The sequence below is a fragment of the Tupaia chinensis genome, unplaced genomic scaffold, assembly GCF_000334495.1.
Source record: "Tupaia chinensis unplaced genomic scaffold, TupChi_1.0 Scaffold000154_1, whole genome shotgun sequence".
Taxonomy (NCBI): Eukaryota; Metazoa; Chordata; class Mammalia; order Scandentia; family Tupaiidae; genus Tupaia; species Tupaia belangeri.
This window is the reverse complement of record NW_006159625.1, coordinates 3983385-3996845: the sequence shown is the minus strand read 5'-3', so window position 1 is coordinate 3996845 and position 13461 is coordinate 3983385.

The window sequence follows — 13461 nt, the reverse complement described above, 5'->3', positions numbered from 1 at the left end:
CGGAATCTTGGACATGCACACACATGCACCCAGCGTGAGTTTGAATTCACAGCAACTGGGACTTGAACTGCTGTCGACCGTGTGGGAGTCCAGCAATGTAACCATTACAATATCTGCTGGTCCCAGGTTTGTTAATTTTTCTTTTGAAACCTTTTGCTACCCATGGACAGAGCAATCTATAGAATGTAGGTCTTTTGGAATTTGGCCCAAGAGAGGCATGAGCAATGAGGCCTTGGTTACACCCTATGCCCATGCGGTTACTGCCCAAAGGCATGTTGTAGTTTACAGTAGACAAACCAAGCTGCGAACAATGTGACCCCCACCCTTTCTTTATCACCACGTTCTTGGAATTCCTGATGTAAAGACTAATAAATATTGGGGGCCTGATAGTGGTGCAGCGGTAAAACATAATGCTCTCCCTTTTTCTAAGGCAGACGCACGTGGGAAAGCTGCAGGTTTGCAGAGACTATCCTAAGTACATCAGGCCCATGCATCCTTGTGATCCAGGGCTGGCTGAACCCTGGAAGTGGACTGCAGGGATAAGGCCCTATAGAGAGTGCTGTATCTCTTTCTCTCCGTCTCTCTCAGTCATGGAATAAGTAAATAAACTTTTTTAAAAAGAAGAATGTATAGCCAATCAGCTCCCTGCGCTACTTTAGATGGACCAATGTAAATTCTTTTTTTTTTGCTATAGGGCGCGAGCACTCGCCAGACAGAGAGAGACAGAGAGATAGAAAGCAAGAAATCACCCCCCAGGGGGGCTGGCCACACAGCAATCCCTTCTCCTCGGTGCTCCTCTCGGGGATCTTGAGCACACATGCACACGCACCCGGCGTGAGTTTTAAGCCACCGATCTGGGATGCGAACCGCGGTTGACTACGTGGGAGCCCAGCGACATAGCCATTACGCTAACTGCTGGTCCCCGACCAATGTAAATTCTTAGAACCTCCCTCTTCTTGTACAAACCAGCACTCTCAGCAGCCATTTCAGTGCGTTCTTTTGGGGCAATTAGAATCTGTGCCACTTGGACATCACCTTCAGCTCAAATAAACTTTAGCATCATTTACTATGCATCAGCCTTCCTTTTTGGGTTGATATCATCAAAAATATTCTAAACTTGGGGACCAGCAGATGGCAAAATGGTTACATCGCTGGACTCCACATAGTCAACTGTGGTATGAGTACCTGACCTGGTGGCTTAAAACTCACACTGCCATCCTCCCAGGGGGGTGATTTCTTGCTTTCTGTCTCTGTCTGTCCCGTGAATGCACACACCCGATAAAAAAAATCTTTCTCTCTCAAAAGAAAGAAAAAAACTTAAACTCTGTAAGCATTAATTTTCTCATTGTCTTACAGAAATAATCCCTAGGGAACCAGCAGTTAGTGTAATGGCTATGTCGCTGGACTCCCAAGTAGTCGACCGCGGTTCGCGTCCCGGACCCGGTGGCTTAAAACTCACGCTGGGTGCGTGTGCGTGCGTGCCCAAGATCCCAAGAGGAGAATGGAGAAGAAGGGATTGTGGCGTGACCATCCCCCCTGGGGGGTGATTTCTCGCTTTCTGTCTCTAATGTCTCTCTCTGTCTGGCGAGCACACGCTCCCTATAGCAAAAATCTCTCCAAAAAAAAAAAAAGAAAGAAATGATCCCTGCACTGAATTACTTGAGGTATTGAGACAGAAATAATGTATTTTATGTGTATTACCTGGCACTAAATAGAGGCTCAGTTAATGTTAATGTCACTCTCTCTTCTAGTCTAGAGATGGTCTACAAGCTGAATCCAGTGTGTGAGTTTTATTTGACTCGCAGGTTTTTTTTCTTTACTCATGAGAGTGTGTGGAGAGGAGAAGAGAGAGAGAGAGAAGCACCCTTTACAAGGTCTGTTTGTGCCGCAGTCCTTTTCTCCTGTCCTCCAGAAGGCTGGATCTTGGGCATGTGAGTGCCCAGTGAGTTTAAGGCTGACTGAGCCAGCGGGTCCAACCTCAGCTGCCACACTGGGCTAGAGCTTCACCTGAGCAGTGTGTTACCGCTGCACCAAGGACCAGCCCCACCCACAGGGGTTTTTGTTTTGTTTTATTTTATGTTAAGTTATTTGCTAAATTAAATATCAGGAGATGAGGCCAGTAGGTGGCCTGGTAGTTAAGTTGCTGGACTCCCGCATGGTCTACTGTAGTTTGAGTCCTGGACCTGGTGGCTTGCATGCATGAAATTCCAGGAGGAGAATGGAAGAGAAAGAATTGCAACGTGGCCATCTCCCCTGGGGATGTGATTTCTTACTTTCCCTGTCACTGTTTCTCTCTGGCAAGTGCATGCCAGTGCACACACTCTATAGCAAAAAACTTAATTTAAAAAAAAAAAAAACTAAAAAATAATCAGGAGATTTTACAGAAATCCCAGTATCCAAATCACTTAGCGGTTTTTGAAGATTGTATCACCCACATCCCCAAGTGTCAAAAGCTGCTATTCAGGTGGCACTCAGAACCCCCCCAGTTGGTCTCTGTCTTCACTATCCCCTTTGTTCTCACCCAGCCACCCTCCTTTACTGTCCTCCGCTGGGCCTTTGACTTTGACACTACTCCAGTCTCCTCTTCTGTCCCGGCTTACTGCCTACAAGAATTCTTCAAAATCTCAAGACTTATGGCAAAGCAGTCTTATTTAAGTGTGCATACATCATAAGATGTAGAAACCAGAGTTTCCTCTTAGTGTTACATTTTCTTTTCATACAAGTACCAAGGTATTTTTATATTTCATATTAATAACTAACCCATGAATTACACAAATCATAATTGGTTTGCAGTCGTTCTAGATTTTATTCCTAGATGTTTCTGCCTGTTTCCTACTAGTGAAAAATGAACTCCTAATCAAAGTCTTGCTTTAAACTATGTAACATCACAAGATGACCTGAAAATTATAATTATTTGAATATCTTTCATCTTCAGCAACTTCAGTAAGTCTTTAAAGCACAACGTAATCAGAGAAGTAAATTTTATGACTTTTGGTTATTGCTTGTTTGAACCATAATGCAGAGCTCTTTCTGGGTTTTTGGTTCTGATGAACTTAGTTATCTAGTTATGGTTTTTTGTTTGTTTGTTTGTTTTTTAGTTTTGTCATAGAGTTTGTGCACTTGCCAGACAGAGACAGAAAGAGAGAGAAATCACCCCTTGGGAGGATGCCATACTGCAATCCCTTCTCCAGTCTCTTCTTGGGATTTTGGGCATGCACGCACTCATGCCTGACATGATATTCAAGCTCCTAGGTCCAGGACTCAAACTGTGGCTATGTGGAATCCAGCACCTTCACTTCCATGCCACTATTTAATTAGATATTTTATTCTGTTTTGTTTTGTTTTAGTTTGCAACAGGGCACATGCACTCACCAAAGAGAGAAAAAGTGAAAAATCATCCCCAGGGGATATGGCCCGACCACCATCCTTCTCCTCCAGTCTCCTCTTGGGATTTAGAGCACACACACGCACACACACACACACACACACACACACACATATACACACATGCCCAGCATGATTTTTAAGCTGCTGGGTTCCAGACTTGAACCGCACTGCCAGCCATGTGGGATCCAGTTGCCTTAACTTCCTGCCACCTGCTGGCCCAGTTTGTAAATTTTATCATTATTCTAACTCTAAATTTTTTTTCATAATTATCTACTTAAAATAGGTCTCATGAAAACAAAGTACAGAAAAAAATTGTAACTGGTATCTAATTTTATATCATGGGTCTATTTGCCCTGTTTAAGCCAGGGTTAGGCAGACTTTGTCGAATGAAATGAAACCTTGCCCTAAAACTTTTTTTTTTTCTTTTTTTTCTGTAGGGTGTGTGCACTCACCAGAAAGACAAAGAGAGACAGAAAGTGAGAAATCACAACCACCACCACTTCCCGGGAACATGGTCACGCCGCAATCCCTTCTCCTCCATTCTCTTCTCGGGATCTTGGGCACACATGCACATGCGCCCGGCGTGAGTTTAAGCCACTGGGTCTAGGACTCAAACCGCGGTTGACTACATGGGAGCCCAGCGACATAGCCATTACATTAACTGCTGGTCCCCTTGCCCTAAAACTTTTAACACTTAGTCTAAACACACTACACTTTTGCTTTGCCAAAAGTCTGCAAAAATCTGTCAAAAGTCTTACTAATGCTGTAATGTAATTGAGTGGTGGGAAAGAATATACACAATTTTTCCTCAAAAGGATACAGAAGTCATTTAAAATTAACTTTCCACCAATAATCAGAATAATCACTCAAGAATTTCTCAAAAGAACAGAAATCTTTCATAATTCTCTCGAGGGTGTAAAACAGTATGTATGTATGTATGTATGTTATTTATTTATTTATTAATTTATTTATGGAGAGGTTTTTGCTATAGGGTGTGTGCACTCACCAGAAAGACAGAGAGAGAGAGAGACAGAAAGCGAGAATCACCCCCCAAGGGAGATGACCAAGCCTCAATCCCTTCTCCTCCGTTCTCCTCTCAGGATCTTGGGCATACACGCACACGCGTCTGACGTGAGTTTAAGCCACTGGGTCCGGGACTCGAACCACACTTGACTACATGGGAGTCCAGTAACATAGCCATTACACCAACTGCTGGTCCCCAAGTATAAAACAGTATTTAAAAACTCATCAGCGAGCCTGCCAGTGACATGGTGGTTCAGGTGACTGAACCACATGGCTGACTGCATGGTGTGGGTCTCAGACCTGGTGGCTTGGAAAACATGCTGCATGCACAGATGTACAAAATTCTAAGAGGGGAATGGAGAAGCAGTGATTGCAGCATGGGGGGTGATTTTTTTTCTCCCTGGTGAGCGCACACACCCCATAACAAAGAAAAACCAAAAACCAAAAAAACTAACTAACCAACCAAACAAACAAAAATCTAATTGGTGAGGGGGCCAGGAAGTAGTACACTGGTGGCACAACTGAACCCACATGGGCAAGATCCTTGGTTCAAGCCCAAAGGCTTCCCTAGGCACAAAGGACCTTGGGTGGTTGTAATCCGGGTTAACTGAGACTGGGCGTGGATTTGGCATGAGACACTGATGGAGAAGCTTGTCTCTCTCACTCTCATTGAAGAATAACTAAATGTCATAAAAAATTAAAATACAAAAGCCTCACAGAGCCAGGTGGTGACATGGTGGTAGCACAACTGGATCCACATGGAAAAGGTCATGGGATCACCCTAAGCATGCCAAGTGTGCACGTGCATGCCTGTGATCTGGGTCTACTGGGACTGGGGTAGATGGTGGTGCTTTCTCACTTTCTCTCTCGCGCGCGCATGGGCCAGCACACACACCCACTAGCAAAAGTTTAAAAATAATTTGTTTTAGGGTTGGCAGGTGGCATGGTGGTTGAGGTGCTGGACTCCCATATGGCCGACTGCAGTTCTAGTCCCGGACCTGGCGGCTCGCTTTCTCACTTTTCCCTTCTCTCTCTCTCTTTCTCTCTGTCTCTTTGGCCGAATTAAAATAATAATAATAATATGGGACCAGCAGGTGATGCGGTGGTTAAGGGCAATGGACTCCCATATGGCCAACTGTGATTCAAGTCCCGAACCTGGTGGCCTTCTCTCTCTCTTTCTCTTTCTCTCTGTCCCTCTCTGGTCAAATTAAAACAAACAAATAAATAAAGTTAAATAAAATAACTCTTAAAAATAATAACAACAAATAAAATTAAATGAAATATTTTTTTAAAACTTAAAGGCCTTCCTCTACTTTCTTCCAAAAATTCTCTCTCTCTTTCTTTTTTTTGTAAATTGTCAGAGGATGTGGGCACTTGCCTGAGAAAGACGGAGACTGAGAAAGAGAGAGAAAGCAACCCTCAGTGGGGATGCGATCATGAAATCACTTCTCAATTTCTCCATCTTATCAGGATTTTGAGCACGCATACTCATGTGCCTGCTTTTTTATTTTATTTTATTTTTTTAATAGAAGGTTTTTACCTTAGGGCACATGTACTCTTCAGGGAGAGAGAGGAAGAGAGAAAGTCAACCCCCTGGGGGCATGGCTATGCTGCAATCCTTTGTACTCCATTTTCCTCCCGGGATCTTGGACATGCATGTACACACGCCCAGCATGTTTCAAGCCACAGGCTTCAGGACTTGAACCATTGTTAGTCATGTGGGAGTCTGGTGATGTAACCACTATGCCATCTACTGGCCCCTGCATGACATTTTTCAAGTCTCCAGGATCAGGATTCAAACCATGGACAGCCATGAATTGAGACATGGGAAAAATCATGATACATTTTTGCATAGACAAAGAAAAATACATCATCTTTTTTTTGACAACTCAGTGGGATCCAGCTCTCTTAATCATTAGGCTATGGGACCAGCTCTACATTTTTTTTTTCTTTTTAAAAAAGAATGATTTCATTTCATTTCTTTAGTTAGTTAGTTTTACTTTGATCAGGGAGAGACACAGAGAGAAAGGGAGGGAAAGTGAGAAAGCAAGCTGTGAGGTCCAGGACTCGAACTGCGGTAGGCCATGTGAAAGTCCAGCACCTTAACCACCATGCCACCTGCCAGCCTCACAAATGAAATTTTTAAAAAAAGTTTTAAAAAGTTATTAATGAGACCAGCAGGTGGCATGGTGGTTAAGATGCCGGATTCCCACATGGTCCACTATGGTTTGAGTCCCAGACCTGGCAGCTTGAAAATTATGCTGGATGTGTGTGCATGCCTGACCAAAATCCTGAGAGAAGAATGGAGGAAAAGGGATTTCAGGAGGACCATCCCCTGTGGGGAGTGATTTCTCACTTTCCATCTTTCTGTCTCTTTCTGTCTCCTGCCCAAGAGTGCATGAACCCATCGCCTAAAAGTAAAAACAAAAACAAAAAATCAAAACCCTCAAAAAGAAACTTAAGGGGCCAGCAAGGTTGGCGTAATGGCTAAGGCACTGGACTCCTACGTGGTTGAGTGTGGTAGGTCTTGGACCTAGCAGCTTGAAAATCTGCTGGAAGCATGTGCACGTGTGCCCCAAAGTCCCAGGAAGAGAATGGAGGAGGAAAGGATGCCATGGCCATCCCCTCATGAGGGGAGTGATTTCTCATTTTCCCACTCACTGTCTCTGCCTCTCTCCAGTGAGAGCAAGTGCCCTATGGCAAAAACCTTAAAAAAAAAAAAAAAACTATGGGGTGGCATAGTGGTTAAGATACTGGACTCCCACATGACCAATTGTGGTTCGAGTCCTGGTCCTGGTGGCTAGCTTTCTCACTCTCTTTCTGGTCCAACTGAAGAATAGTGATAGTAAATGAAATTAAATAAATAATTATTTTAAAAAGCTATGTAAGGGGACTAGCAGATGGTGTAATGGTTACGTCACTGGGCTCCCATGCGGTCAACCACAGTTTGAATTCCAGACCAGGCTGCTCAAAATTCATGCCAGGTATGTGTATATGCATGCCTAAAATCCTGAGAAGAGAATGGAGAAGGGATTGTGGAATGGCCATCCTCCCTGGGGGATGATTTCTCTCTTTCTATCTGGTGAGTGCATGCGCTCTATAGCAAAAATCTCTCTTAAAAAAAAAAAAAAAGCTATGTAAGTTATTAAGCATACGTGTGATTGTATTTGTCTCTGAAAACATAAAAATATTCAATTTTTCATGTAGACAAAATTTAAAAGAACAGAAAAGCTAGGGGTGTAACTGGGTATCCCACCTAGGCTGTCAGTGGGGCTGGCGTTGTTCTGTAGTTGGTGTCTTAGCTGTCTTCCAATGTGGGCTTATCTGTGCCTGTCGAGTGCATGATTTCAAGGCTTGATGCACACCTTTTTTTGTTACTGTTCTTTCATGGTCTGATTTTTCAACGGTTGTCAGTTGTGTATGCCCATGTGAGTTTTGTTTGTTTTGGAACTATGGTTATTTCAAAACATTGTCAAGACAGAAGTCTGTAATTATCTTTTGCAGAATGTGCTAATGTTTCATTGTAAATTGATGAATGATATCAACAATGGCAACGTGCACTGGAGGGCTTTCTCCTCGCCAGTAATTAATCAGAGGGTGTTCATTGGCTTCCACCTGGGGTCCTACATATAGCTTGAAGTTCATGACATACCTCATAGATCGTATCAACACACATTTACTTGAAGATTACAAAACACTTTGACTAAATTGCAAAGCTTTAAGGCAACTGTTTCTGTGGTTGGAATATAGATTTCAAAGATTTCTCGAGGAAAATTGCCTTGAAAAATTTTAGAAAGCATTACAAATTTTCAGAAAGCATGGAACAGTTGAAGTATAGTTTAAAACATTGCAACTTGGTATGAATACTGTCTTTGTTGGTAAAACCATTGCTAACATAGTGCCTTCATTCATTCAACAAAAGTTGAAAAGAGGGACCAGCAGTTAGCGTAATGGCTATGTCACTGGACTCCCCTGTTGTCGACTGCGGTTTGGGTCCCGGACCTGGTGGCTTAAACTCATGCTGGGCACATGTGCATGCGTGCCCAAGATCCCGAGAGGAGAATGGCGAAGGGATTACGGAGTGGCCATCCTCCCTGGGGGATGATTTCTCGCTTTCTATCTCTCTGTCTCTCTCTGTCTTTCTGGCGAGCTCACACACCCAATTAAAAAAACCTCTCCAAAAACAAAATCAAAGTTGAAAAGAGTAAAAATACCTGACATTCTTAGGTAAAAAAAAAAAAAAAAAAAAAAAAAATTAGAATTACAGGACTTTAAAATTTTCAGTTTATCTTTAATTTGACTAGAGAGGGACAGAATGTTGGAGAGAGAGAGACAGTGAGAAAGCAAACCACCAGATCTGGGACTTGAACTGTAGTCAGCCACGTGGGAGTCAAAAGCCCTTAACCACCACACCACCTGCTGGTCCCAGTAAAAAATATTTTTAAAAGAATGATTTAATTGCATTTAATCTATTATTATTATTTTTTAATTCAACCAGAGAGAGACAGAGAGAGAAAGGAAAAGTGAGAAAGCAAGCCACCAGGTCCAGTATTTGAACTGTGGTCATAAGTGTGGGAGTCCAGCACCTTAATTACCATACCACTTGCTGGCCCCAGATAAAAACATTAATATTATATATACACGTATATATTCAATTTTTTTCAAAGAGTTTTTTTGCTATAGGGTGTGTGCGCTCACAGGAGAGACAGAGAGACAGAAAACAAGAGAGACAGAAAACAAGAAATTGCCCCCTGGGAGAATGTCCATGCTGCAATCCCTTCTCTTCCATTTTCTTCTTGGGATTTTGTGCACTCATGTACACGTACCCAGTTTTGAGTTTTGAGCCGCCAGATCCAGGACTTGAACTGTGGTTGACTATGTGAGAGTCCAGTGATGTAACCATTATGCCATCTGCTGGTCCCATATATTTTAAATTCCTTGGAAACCAGTAATTCCTGTTAAGAGTTTATTCCATCCATAGATATAAAAGCAATTTTTTGGCTGGCCCCAGTGGCTTAGTAGTTAAGGTAGCTGGATCCTACAAGGCTGACTATGGAGTTAGAATCCTGGCCTGGATAGCTTGAGAAACATGCCTGGCATGTATATACTGACAGGATGGTGAATTGAGAAGGGATTACAGCATGGCCATTCCCCATTAAGGGTTGCTTTCTTCTCTCTTCTTCTCTGTCTCATTGTCTCTCAAGTGCTTATCCCTTCTGCCAAATTTTTAAAAAAGCAATTTTTAGTGTCTACAAGTTAATTTCTATAAATGTACAAATTCATGATCATTACAATGTAAAAAGAGGATAGTCACAAATAAGGCTGTCATAAATAAGACTGTTTCTCTCAGCTTATCCAGTAGTATCTTACAAGAAGATTGGTAGTGAAAAACTGTTGATTTAGGGACCAGCAGTTAGCATAATGGCTATGTCGTTGGACTCCCACATAGTCGACCACGGTTCGAGTCCTGGACCCGGTGACTTAAAACGCCGGGTGCGTGTGCGTGCGTGCCCAAGATCCCAAGAGGAGAATGGAGGAGAAGGGATTGTGGCATGACCATCCCCCCGGGGGGTGATTTCTCGCTTTCCATCTCTATGTCTCTCTGTCTGTCTGGCCAGCGCACGCGCCCTATAGCCGAGAAAAAAACCCCCCCCCCCCCCCAAAAAAAAAAAAAAAAACTGTTGATTTACACAAGATGGCAAAAAACATCAAAGGCTACTTTAGTTGTTATTTTTACTTATTGAAAATTTGAGGGACCAGCAGGTGGTGTGGTGGTTAAGGTGCTGGATCCAACATAGCCAACTCTGCAGTTCAAGTTCTGTACCCAGTGGCTTGACTATCACTCTGGGTGTGTGTGTGCATGCATGCCCCAAATCCTGAAAAAAAGAATGGAAGAGAAGGGATTGCAGCATGGCATTCCCCCTACCCCCTATGGGGTGATTTCTTACTTTCCTTCTGTGTTTCTTTGTCTCTCTCCAGTGAGGGTACACACCCTATCACAGAAAATCTAAAGAAGAAATTTGCTATAGTGCATATGTGCTCACCAGAGAGACAGAGAGAGGGGGAAAGTGAAAAATTACCCCCAGGTGGGACAGCCATGTTGCAATCTTTTTTTTTTTGGAGAGATTTTCACTGTAGGGCACGTGCGCTCGCCAGACAGACAGAGAGAGACATAGAGACAGAAAGCGAGAAATCACCCCCCGGGGGGATGGTCACGCCTCAATCCCTTCTCCTCCATTCTCCTTTCGGGATCTTGGGCACGCACGCACACGCGCCCGGCGTGAGTTTTAAGCCACCGGGTCCGGGACAAGAACCACGGTCAACTACGTGGGAGTCCAGCGACATAGCCATTACGCTAACTGCTGGTTCCCAGCCATGCTGCAATCTTGTCTCCTCTTTTCTCCTCTTGAGATTTTGGGCAACCAGTGCATGCACCTAGTGTGATTTTCAAGTCACCCGGTCCAGGACTCAAATCACAATCAGTTGTGAGGGAGTCTAATACCTTAACCACCATGCCAGCTGCTGTGCCCTCAAAAGCTGCTTTAAAAATGAGTTTTGCTGGAGCCGGCAGGTGGTGTGGTGGTGATAGGGTACTGAACTCTCACACAGCTGACCATGGTTTGAGTCCTGTACCTGCCAACTTGCTTTCTCACTTTTCCTCTCTTGCTCTGTCCCTCTCTGATAGAATTTAAATAAATAAATAAATAAATAAATAGTTAAATAAAATAAATTCTTTAAAAAATGATTTTTATTCATAGTGAAAATATGTCCAATATTAGTTTTTCATAGTTAAAGATTTATTTGGGACCAGCAGATGGCATAATGGTTATATCACTGGACTCCCACGTAGTCAACTGTGGATTAAAACTCATGCTGGGTGTGTGTCCATGTATGCCCAAAATTCCAAGAGGAGAATAGAGGAGAAGGGATTGTAGTATGGCCATCCCCCAGGGGGTGATTTATCATTTTCTGTCTGTCTCTTTCTCTCTGGCAAGTGCACACACAGCAAAAATTTCTCTAAAAAAAAAAATCATTACTGAGAATTTTAAATAAAATATACTCTATCATTTTCAATACGAATATCTGCCTTTGCTTTTGTTGGGTCTAGCTTCAGTTAGAAAAAGTTGAAAGGAAGAAAGTACAATAAGACCAAACTCTTTTTTTTTAAAGCTTTCCTATAGGGCACATGTGCTCGCAAGAGAGAGTCAGAGAGAGGACAAGTGAGAAATCGTACCCCAGTGGGGATGGCCATGCTGCAATCCCCTCACTAGCATTCTCTTCCTGGGATTTTGAGCACACATGTACATGTGCCCAATGTGAGTTCCAAGCCATTGGACCCAGTACTTGAACTGCAGTTGGCTATGTGGGAATCCAGTGCCTTAACCGCTACTCCACCTGCTGGCCCCAAGACCAAATCTTTGCGCCTTTTTGTCTACTATCATTGCTGAATGGAATTGGGCCCTAAGTCCCTAGCACTTTGGATGAGTGAGCCAAGATTCTGCCAATGCAAATCTTGGCCAACACACCTGAACGAACACTGGATATCTTTCCACCCTAAAATCTACATTAAGACAGTGTGAATTCATGAGAGCAATCTTGTTTTAGAAAGACTAGAATCTCTTCAAATGGATTTATCCCAACGCAAGAGCCTTATTTTATTTATTTATTTTTTTGGAGAGGTTTTCGCTATAGGGCACGTGTGCTCGCCAGACAGACAGAGAGAGACATTAGAGACAGAAAGCGAGAAAACATCCCCCAGGGGGGATGGTCACGCCGCAATCCCTTCTCCTCCATTCTCCTCTCGGGATCTTGGGCATGCACGCACACATGCCCAGTGTGAGTTTTAAGCCACTGGGTCCAGGACGCGAACTGCAGTTGACTACGTGGGAGTCCAGCGACATAGCCATTACGCTAACTGCTGGTTCCCAAGAGCTTTATTTTGAAGCATCTTGCCAGACTGCTCATCCTATTACCAAGGTGAACAATTGACATCTGGTCGGAGAGCCCCCAATGAAGTCATGATTCTGAAACTGGCCTATTGGGGATAGGAAACTGAGACAAAATATCTCACTTGTTGTCACCCACTGCCAAAAATGTGTAATATTCCTTTCTTATATTTTGAATCAAATATTAGAATAATTTTAAAGTGATAGGGCTAGCCCATGGCATAATAGTTAAAGTGACTGGATCCCACGTGCTTGTGCATTTGAGCCCTCGACCTGAGGCTTGAAAAACACCCTGGGATGACGAGCAGATGATGTAATAGTTACGTCGCTAGACTCCCACATACTTGCCTGTGGTTATAGTCCCAGACCTGGCGGCTTAACTCACACCAGGCATGTGTATGTGGGTGCTCCAAATCTCAAAAGGATAATGGTGGGGAAGGGATTGTGGTGTGGCCATCGCCCCTGAGGAATGATTTCTTACTTTCTGTCTCTCTGTCTCTCTCTCTATGTCTCTGGAGTGCACATGTGCCCAATAGCAAAAATCTCTCATTTAAAAAGAAAAAAAGAAATAAAAAGAAAACCACCCTAGGTATGTGTGCCTGCCTGCATGTCCAAAATCCTGAAAGGTGAGTGAACAGAGGAAAAGGGATTGCAGTGTGACTATTCTCCATGGGGAGGTGTTTTCTTACTCCCCCACCCCCATCTCTCTCAGTCAAGTGCAAGTACTTGTGGCAAAATTAAAAATAAAAAAAAGAATTTTAAAAATGTCTTTACCTTTTGGTATGGAAAAGAACAAAACTATAAAAATTTTTCTCTGACCTGGTTTTGTGCACTATTTGCAATGGACCAATGCCCTAAAAATATGTTTTTTTGAGCTCATTTTTGTCTTTATAATCGTTTAAAATTAATTGCTGGGGACCAGCTGATGGTATAATGGTTACATCGCTGGACTCCCATATGGTCGACTGTGGCTCAAACCCTAGATCCAGTGGCTTAAAACTCATATTGGACACGTGTGCATGCGAGTCCAAGATCCTGAGAAGAGAGTGGAGGAGAAGGGATTGCGACATGGCCATCCCTCTGGGCGGGGGGGGGGGGGGGGGGG